The following is a 9,819-nucleotide window of genomic DNA, read 5'->3' on the forward strand; positions in this document are numbered from 1 at the left end:
CCATTGGCATTCGCTTCGGGTGAACCGAAAAACATTGCTAATTCCTTCCGGCCTGCCATGTGATTGTCATTCGCGGTGATTTAAGACGATTTACAGAAGGATTGCGGAAGGTCGTATAAGCGACGTGTGTCTATCCTTTTATCCATCGTCACGCAGCATAAACAGTTCAACATTTAAACGAGAACGCCTTCGCTGGAGAGCCCACACCATCGACCAATCCAATCTAGCCCTAGGGGCCTAGTGGACCTTTTTTCGAAGCCCGGGGAGAAAACATTCGAGCGTGACCATAATTTAACCCACACTGACCACACGTGGCCTCAAATCGAACACTGCCTCTGTGTGTGCATGTTCTCGGTACGAAAGGTTCAACGAAATTGAAACCGTACGGCAACCGTCAGCTTCTCCAAGCCTCCCGGGGATTTCCCAACGAAGCATCAGGTTGGGATTGAATTTTACATTCGATCATGTTTCATCAGTCAACCCAAGGGTTCTGTATCTTTTGCAAAATAGTTACTCCGCTCGGACTCTCCCCGTCGGAATTGTGAGGTGGTAAGAGCGGATGGATTTATCTTATTCAATCGTTTAGCCGCTCCTCGCAACGTTCGCCCGCGTGACTGTTGGAATTGTAATCAAAACCCCTTCCCCGCAACAGAATATTTTTTGGACGGAAATGGATGAAAATGGAGCATTTAGAGGGTCTAGCAGAGCATCGAGAAAGGGTTGGGCCCGAGAACTCCCCCCAAAAATGCTCTCCTTCCCCCGAGAACGAAACTACGAACTGCAAAATCCGAAAGCATCCTTAAAAAAGGGACACATTCTCTTTGATCGGACCCGCAAGCCCCGCTAGCCAGCTGCCCGTGCCAGCGCAAGAGGGAGGTTCATATATGGTATAATCTTTTATTAAGAGCCGAATAGTCCCTGGCTCGACCAAAGGGCCAACCGTTTGATGTTCACTCCCGGTCCGGTTTCGATTTTCTCTTTCGGCCACACGGGTTGCGGTCTTCCGAATTAACACAGTCCCCCGGGGAGGGGTGCAGTTTGCCCGGGATCAAACATTTCCTTTTCAATGAAAAGAAAATCTTTTCTCGCTTTTGCCCGATGATGCCCAATAGGAACCCATGTTTTCCTTTCATTTAATGCTGTTGGTCACAACGGGGAGTTTAAATTTTAACACAGAACTCCATCGAGCCCCTGGGACTCGATGGGTTCGAACATCTCAATCGACCGATTCTGGGCTGGAACTGAGGGAGTAGTCATCCAGAAAGTTATTGCAAGTTGCCTTAAATGTGCAGTTTCACTTTTTCTGTTCTTTTCCACCATTTTCACCTCGCACTAAACGAATTATGCTCCAAACCCGGACTCTGACTACCGCATGAGTCAGTTTCAGTCGATGAGCTGCGGTTTTTTAACAGAGTTTTCTCGGGTTTTCCGATTTCTCAAGCCTACGACCATGTCATGCCGATTCGTGGTGCAACTGCAACTGCATCTGGTGCTTCCGGGGATCACAATTCCTGAATGTGAACGCCCTAACGCAAAGGCAAACGGAACCGCGGCAACGGTTTGCTTAAAAATCCCGACAGCAAACTTCTCACTGCGGCTCACCGACTCCGTTCTCGGCCACGCTGCGTGGTGCGTGCGTCGTTCGGAGTTCTTTTCATGCCGAATCATCACGAGCATTTTATGAATAATTCATCAGTTTTCATAAAGTACTAGCGCGAGCGAGTGGTGACGAGTGATGCTCACGGTTTTCCAGCAGCAAAAAAAGACCAAAAGCGTGGTGCTCTTACTACTGCACCCTTGATACCACCGCGAAGGATGATCGTGCATTAGGAAGAGCATCGGAAAAAGTGAGCCATTCAGGAAACGCAATCAAACTGATAACTTCAACACGGACTCTTGTGCCAGTTGAGCACAGTTGGCGTAGGAGTTGCAGTAGGAATTTCCTTTTTCGACTGTTTCTGCCTAGACGAACGGGTTTTTGATTTGTCCGATAAAGTTGTTGGCGAAAAGCAGCGCATCGGCCACGTATGAAGCATTCGTGGTGACAACCGAAACCACCGATAATGGGCTTAGTGGTACCGAAAATACCGAACACTATTTGAAAGCAGTAAGTCACGTCGCTAGCTCCGCAGGACAAGCAGTACGAGCAACGGTCCACAAACGGTGCCCTAAAGGCACCCAAGCCATAGTTCCAGGGGAAAGACAAATACCTGACGAAAAGTAACCCCGTGGAAGATAATAACTCAGGAATCTTCTGCTCCCGAAGGCACTTTGGCCCTGAGGGAAATTCCACTTGGCACTTTCCAGCACGCCAGCATGCCAGCACGCTTGACAGCGACAGGAAAGTTTTTTTTTCTCGTGAAACTTTGGTGTCATCAGCACGCAGCGCAGCGTTCTGTGGGCTTGGATCGGTGGAAAGGTTGTTGTGATAAATATTTGCCGACGCATCATCCGGCGGTCCGGCCGGGAGGCGAGTAGTCGCGGCTCCCAAAACGGCTCCCTAGGGATTGTTTGGAAGAAAACAAAGTTGAACCGGAGTTCCAGGGACGCTGGGTTCATAATCTCGCCAACGCCATCGCGGAATCTAGGACGTGGTATAGGGACGCTGAACGGGAGCCAGGAGCTTAGGTGTGTTGAAAATGAGCTGGACCACCCCTGGTGCGCGTCGGTGAGCCGGAAAATGGTGGATAAAACGATGCCGATGACGATGGATGGAGGTGGGCGCGATCGTTCGCTCGCTCGCTCGCTCGCTCGCGGTAGTTGCTGAGTTTTGATTTAATTAACTAAATCGCTTTAGAATGGAATATAAATTGAATTATTTTCCAGCCGGTCTCCTGTTGGAGATGAATTTTTGGAAAAAAGGCGAAACAAGTTACCTTAAAGTATCCAAGCTAAGTTTGCGGCCCATTGTTGGCGCTGCAGTAGCAGAACGGAACGGCAAGGGCGTACTTCTGAGTACCAATCATCAGCTGAATAAGTTTCCAGGGTTTGTGAGTATCATTATTCCCGAGCGATGAAAACTGTTTGTTAATTTCTTAATATTTTCAATAACGGTTTGTTCCGATAACAATTATTTTGATAAAGTTCTTTCATTAACCCAGTTCAAGGCATTTTACCACTTGGACTGCGATTCCCAGTTGACTGTTGCTAACAAACTTTCCAACCGACATACACTGTCCAATGGCAAGTCTTTTCTTGCACGGAGTTTTGGTAAGTTGAAAATTGAAATTAAACCTACCTACGCACAAGCTGGAGCTGTCGTTCGTTAAACACAACATGCTAACGGTTAACATGTTAGGACGCCCCGTTGGGACTGTCAGAACTTTACCCGGTGTACCCGTCGTACACGGGCATCGCAAGCAGCTAAGCTCTACCATTGCGCGTCGCAAAAGAAAGCATCCGAAGCTCCGAGAAAAAACACATTTAACGATCCACAGAATCCTAAAGCTCGAGCCAATAAAACCGAAGTCCTGGGGTTCACATTTCCACCCCGCGGCGGTTGGCACGTTGGAACATTGTCTTGGCAGCCGAAGCCGGGACCGTGTGGCAGCAGCATAAGAAGTTGGAACTCCCTCGGCGCTGGCTGTGGGTGATTTTAATTTCGAGCACGTCCCATGCGACTGAAGCTGCTCAGCGGGGACTGACGCAGCGCAATCGAGGAGCGGCACTGTCCAAGCGGCCAAAACCCATCAACGGCACAAATGTTAAGCTGACGGACAAGTTTCATCCCTGTCAACACGTTTGCCCAGGACCAACGAGCCGTTCCCCTTCGATGGTCACATCTATTGATGGAAGCCTTTCTCACGCGCAAGCGGATCCTTCTTTTATGTTGACCTGGCTGTACATATCAGTCAGTGCGAATCAGGGGGAAGAAAGAATCTGCGATCTGGTCTTTTATCTGATTCTCTGTTCTTCTTCTTCCTTTGACGATTTTCAGTTTTCTATTTATTTATTTTTTTTTTGCAAAAAAAGTGTCCAGATTTGGCCAAAGGAGGAAGGGTCACGGCGTGATGAAGATGATTTCGGCACGCAGCTCGCCTTACTGATGACAAAGGTTCGCTCGCTTTTGGCTGCACGATGTGCGGTGATCAACCAAAGGCATCCACACTGTACTGGACCAGCTCGGTCTCGTTAGTGACAACAGCACACAAACACACACACATACAGGCTCAAAGGACTAATGGAAAATTGTGTTTCGTTGCCGAAAGCAAGCATCGCTTGAAGGACTGCAGGAGGGAGTCTAGTGTGTCGCCAAAGCTCCTAGGAACCTTCCTCGAATGCAGTAGCGCAACGGGAGCAAGGAATGTTCATCAACCATCAACCGTTTGTTGGCTGACTCTTTCATCTAAATGGTGAAAGGACAAGGGAATCACTAAGGAGGAAGATATTTTGGATTAAAAGCAACCAGCGGAATGGCCTTTTGCACAGTTGGACCACTTGACTAGACAATCATCCACCAGCCGTCCTCATGATGTATTTGGGTTTTACGATGCTCTTGCAGCATGTATTCAAACCATTTTTTGGGAGACGTTGTTATAGATGATGTTGCAGACACTGACTTCTTCAAACTTACTGCTTGTTATTTTTAAAATAAGCAAATGCAACCCCAACGGCCAGAAGCGAAAACCGAAAGTGTACGTAAGAGTTGACCAGCATTTGTCCTCCGACACAATATGCCTCAACGCACACCGCGCCACATGTTTCGACGAAATCGAGGATAAGCAGGGCAGCAGAAAATAGAAAGTAAAATCAGCCCCATCAGCATCAGCACGAGGCTGTTTGCGAGAGATTATTTTCCTATCCATATTCTCTAGAAAAAAAAACCTCGCCCCAACCTCGCTCCAAACATGTTGTCCGGGGGCTACTAATATTTTGTTTTGATTTTGCGCTGGCCATTTCATTTTTTCCTCTTTTTTTCCATCGCCCAGATTGTTATCACGTTATCTTCCAAGAAGCACTGGCCGAGTGGAGCACAGATTCAATTTGCTGCGATGTTTACCAAAAGCTGCCCCGCTGTTTGGCATGTTTTGCCCGGCGCTGTACGTGGGCGCTGCTCCGTTCGAACGCTGGAGAAAAACAAATTGTGGAAATGTTACAAGAATCAGGGCCCGGTAGTATCTTACCAGCAAAGAGGATGCTAATCCAGATACCGGATGTTGCCTACTGTTGGTCTCACTACGGCGCTGCCCTTTCTATTGCTTTAAGCAAGCACATTTTTGATGGATGGCACGTTCGTTGGATGAACTGACCAAACTGGCGTCTTGAACGAAGAAAGGGAGTAAGCCTTCAATTATCGATACTGCGCACGGACCACTCTAAAACGCTCGCCAGGGCCGCTAGTGCCAGGGCTGGTTAGCGGCGCTTAATTTTGCCTTCCAGCCAATTAACGTTAATTTCATTTTGTAATAGGATTGCGTCTCACGCGCCTCAATGGATGGTCCCCTGAGATTGGTGCCGAGAGGAGGCCAGTGTGGCTCCCATGATCTCGCCGACAGATGGCTCGCCCAATCAATAACCGTGGTTGAGGGATTACGCTTCAGGGAGCTTTCAAGGCGTACCAGTACGTGCGCTGTTGATCTTCTACCTTAGACGACGCGCGCACACGTACCGTTCGCCTTTTAGCAAATATGAAGTCTTTAATTACATTTAATAGCACATTTGATATCGATAGAAAATTAACTGCCCAATCGGTGGCCATGTTCGTTGGAAATAAATTGGAAAACATGTTCCGAGATTTCTTTTCCGTGCGTCCACCGTTCGCCAGACCAGAGCTGCATCGAATGAAAATAGATCTTTTCTAATTTCTTTCTCTTCTTTTCAATTTCTTTCGATTCGTGTTCGAGATTGGTTTGGTCGAAGGATGGCAATCGTTTATTACCTGACCTAGCCCCGTACATCGAAGCCAGGAGCACTTACATCCTGTTCGCAGGGCGAGGGCACTATTAATAACAAGTTCCTCGGGAATGGAACTCTTATTTTTAGCAGAAAAGAAAATGCTTCCCCTTCCTCTCGGTACTTCGAGCGATCGCCAGCCACTTTGGCAGTTGGTGTGCTTTGTCGAACATCGGGAACATCCTTCGTTCCTTCCTGCCACGAGCCATTTTTTGTGTGTTATTCGAGAACTTCCACCTTTCGAGACCATCAGTTCTGGCGTGACGTAGCAGCTCACCACTAAGCCGCCTTCACTTCGGAAGCAGCAGCTGGCAAGGAAGTGTGGTTCACCCTGCTATCCACTGCTGGCGACTACAGCACGCGCTAAAAACGCCGCGGATAACGCGGAAACTTTTTCCAACGGAAGGAATTAATTTAGTGTAGCGATAAGGAAAACGCTCCTCTACTCTACTCGGCGCCGTGATCTAGATTATCAAATGGTACTTGACGGCAGTAGTTAGAGAGCGACGGCAAGCGAGCAAAGGTATTTACGCGTTGAAATGAGAAAAGTTTTTTTGTTGTTAAATTTTCATCTCGAAACACTACCCTGAGAAGAACAGTCAATACACCAGACAGGGTGAAAGGTGTTCAGGAAACGAACTGAACCAAAGGTTAGTCTGACAGGACATCAGTGGTTCACCGGTTTATGACGTTGAAGTGAAGAGCTGCGCCAGGAGCTGTTTTATCGCTTTCACTTTCGCAAAATTGGTAGCACAGTTCATATGTTTTAGAAAGTTAATTAGCAACAAAATGTATAAAAGTGTCAGAAAAATGCAAGTCAGCCACCGTTGTCCAACGCGATAAAAGTAACGACCACGATGATGCGAAGATTTATTGACAAGTGCCTCAGCGTTATCCTCATCACCATTTGCGAACCTTCTTATCAGCGTGTATACACCAACGCACTTACCAGGGGAATGTGAGAGACGGGGGAAAATACATCTCGGTAAAATCGACAATTTGTTTGCTTTCTTTTCAGGGCGGAGTGGAAAAAAAAACCTCGAACCCTGACGGTGGCCGAATGTGGAACTCATAAACATGCCACCGGCAACGTTGGCTAATATTTCATTCAAACTTTATGCTCCGCCAAGCAGAGTTGCCTCTCGAGAGGCAAGAGGCTCTTTTGGCCTTCTGACACGCAGTTCGCCCGCTCCTCTTCGCCATTACACCTTCGCCACTGTCACCGACACGTGGGAAAAGTGGAATCGTGACCATCAGCAACAGCCTCAGCAGCTACGTGGAGAAAGCAAACCTGGTCCACACCCACCTGCGAGACACGGAGTTTGTGCCGAACCAAAGCGTGAAGCATCTGTGACCTGTAACCTTAACAGCAAACGGCCAATGGCAGTGGCAAATGTGGGCCCACCAGCACCACCGAGGGGAGTTTGTGAATTTTTTATCATTTTCTAAATAAAAATGGCCAACAAGTTTGGTCACGTGGCGGGCCGGCTATCGTCCGCAAGGGAACGTTAAAGCTACGATGATGGATGGAACAGCGCCATAAAGCGCAATACGCACCCATTATGCTTAATGTACTCGGTGTTTTGTGTGCCAGCGGGCGGATGCGGGTGCGGGTGTTTCGTTTTCTTTGCCAGCCAGCAAAGGCTGTTTAAATAGCGTACCGCGTAGCGCGGGAATACCCACATACCATTTTCACTTTTCTTGACCCATTTTAAAATCCCTCCAACACCGTTTTCCATTGCCACGGGATTTAAAGCTTTTTTTCCCCGCCCCATTCGCGGACCGTCGTTTGGCGAAGTGTGACAGCTGGTGCAGAGGGGTTGCTTTCATTTCTTTTGCTCAATTCCTAGCACAATACCGGCACTCCCTTGAGCTGGAGAAGGGAATAAACAAAGGAAAGGAAACATTTACGAGTGAAAGGACACCCTAGACACAAACGTCCTCGACGTCCATAAAGTCCACGGCGTCGTCGTCGAGTGTGGAACTTGGAATGTAATGGCGATGATTAAAGCTTAAGATGGATCCTGGACTGTATGCTGGATCCTCACTGCTGCATCCATGGCACGTGTCCTATGGGCTACACGTGGAAAGAAATTCCCGAAGGATTTCCCCTTGTCAGGTCCACGACAGGGGCGATGATTAAAAAACATAAACCCACACCAGCGACACAGGCGACTGCTCACAAGAGCGGGGATTTCTCGCTGGTTGGCTCGTTTCGCAAATGCCGCGCAAAAGAATGAGGACATCACGCATCCGTGCGCGTGAAATTGACAGCCGAAAGACGCTTCAAGCGCGCTTCACGGCACGGTTGGCAAGAAGAGAGGACCAACCGCACCACCGAACCCACACATCAATCATGAGCCTGCGCTTTCGTCCGTCCATTGACGTTAGTGACGTGGCCGTATACGTAGCGAGTGGACTATCAGCAAAGCGAGCAAAAAAGCAAAACACCCTCGCCAGGCCAAATGAAGAATCTCTCGCTTCGCTGCATTCAATGAGCCAACACTTACAAGCGGAGCATCGCTTCATCGTTGCTTCTTGACGGCTACTCGTCACCAAGGCTACCGGTGCTACGGTTGCACCAGCGCCCGTTGAGGATCACTTTTCGTCCATGATGAAGTAAGGTGAAATTTCTACTAGTTGGAGCTCGTCAATGCAGTCGGGAGCGCAATTAGATTTTTGCGCTTTTGTGTTGCGTCTGAAAGCATTCTGTTCGAAGAGGAAATCTAGAAATTCTCTCAAACTTGGCATAAAAAGACAAATACACAGTACGTCGACAAAATGAACACCTCTAAGTTTTATGCTTAAGGTGTAGTTCTTGGGTTTAATTTTACTTTAACTAGTTCTGAATATAATGACATTGAGTTCTAACCTTTTCGCAGTGTGCGTTGCAATTTGTCAGTTCAGTTTTCATCAATTTCAATTCCTTCTAAATTCACAATTGACCACTCTTCGTCTGCTGAGACCTTTGTAGTAACATTATCGAGAATATTATACGGGTTTTTTTATGACGAACTATTTTATGCACATAGTAAAACAATAAAGTTATTATCTTTTAGTTCCAGTTATTTGTGTAGCAGACGAACTCAATCATGCACCTAATAGACTCCATATATTATCCTTTAACCCGACTTCCAGGAAGTCAGTTCACCAATCAAAATAGTACGAAACTTTTACCAAACTAGACGCAGCAGCAACAGCAACAGCATCAGAAAGCGTCCCATTTCCAACATGGTGCTTTGCTATGCGGTTTACCTTCATCGTGATCACAAAAAACCTCCCAAAATAGCCCTTTTCCAACTCTCCGCCCCGCCACACAAAAGTCATCTGCCGACACGTTGGCAACACATCCCGACCACATGGAAGCTAGTTGGAAAAAGGCACCGACGTTGCTGTGATTTCGCCCTTCGCCAACCCTTACTGGCCAGCCTCCCACCTCAGGGCCTCCCCAGGACAAACAAATTCCAAACACAGTCCGCCTGTCTACTCGACCGTCCAGCAAGGCCAGTTTGTTTGGCAGATTTTCCAACGTGCAGCACCACCAATGGAATCAGGCACCGACAATGACGAAGCCACACACCGTCAGCCTGGGCCAAGATGACTGGCGGGCTCGAGTCGATGATCACCCGGTGAGGATGAGCATGATAATGCAACTCTTCCGAGTCTCAATTTGGCACCGGGGACCGGTTCATTTAGGGTGCGACGCTTCGAACCGCAACTCCGCCCTGGATTGGCGGGGGAAAAAAAATTGGGAAAATTGGCATGAAGCTGCTCTGAAGCCCGCGGCAGTGGCAGACGCTGGGTGGCCCAAAAATGAATCACATCCTTCGATACTTCGCTTCCGGTGGCGCAGGATCACGTAAGGGATCCCCTGGGGCCTCGAAAGGCCTGACGTAAACGGCTCCTAAGGGGCTGGCCTATCGCTGA

The sequence above is a fragment of the Anopheles aquasalis genome, chromosome 2 (genome assembly GCF_943734665.1).
Source record: "Anopheles aquasalis chromosome 2, idAnoAquaMG_Q_19, whole genome shotgun sequence".
In the NCBI taxonomy this organism is placed as follows: domain Eukaryota; kingdom Metazoa; phylum Arthropoda; class Insecta; order Diptera; family Culicidae; genus Anopheles; species Anopheles aquasalis.